This window comes from Apaloderma vittatum, unplaced genomic scaffold, assembly GCF_000703405.1.
Source record: "Apaloderma vittatum isolate BGI_N311 unplaced genomic scaffold, ASM70340v1 scaffold3575, whole genome shotgun sequence".
Taxonomy (NCBI): domain Eukaryota; kingdom Metazoa; phylum Chordata; class Aves; order Trogoniformes; family Trogonidae; genus Apaloderma; species Apaloderma vittatum.
The window spans coordinates 39,764-40,117 of NW_009718580.1; the positions used below are offsets into that span (position 1 = coordinate 39,764).

The 354-nt window shown below is 30.8% G+C and overlaps 1 protein-coding gene across 1 annotated transcript in view; it reads left to right on the forward strand.

The window, feature by feature from the left end:
• RNF180 (ring finger protein 180) overlaps positions 1–354 on the forward strand; it is a gene marked incomplete at both ends in the record, with an annotated part of 44,167 nt that overhangs the window by 38,668 nt on the left and 5,145 nt on the right.

Genomic DNA, 354 nt, shown 5'->3' on the forward strand with positions numbered 1-354 from the left:
CAGGAATTACCTTCCAAAGGCAGAACAATCCATAGGTTATTTTTAGAGATTTTTGTTTTGTATTTCTTGGCAAGTAACCAGGTATTTTGTTAATGAAGTTAAAAATAAATTGTTTTAAATTGTTTTAAGATAAGAAATCTGATCATAGTACATAGTACTGAGCTTTTTTAGTTTTGTTTTTGTTATTTTCCTTCTACTGTCTCATGTGATTCCAGTTCTTCTTTCCCACAGAGTGCTTGTTGTGACATTCTTGTCTTCTCAGTATGTTTCATCATCTCGTTGAAAGTAACCTGTATTAAAAATTAAGAATATCACCAGTGTGTGCCAATTTCTTAAGTGTTATTTAAAGTCACC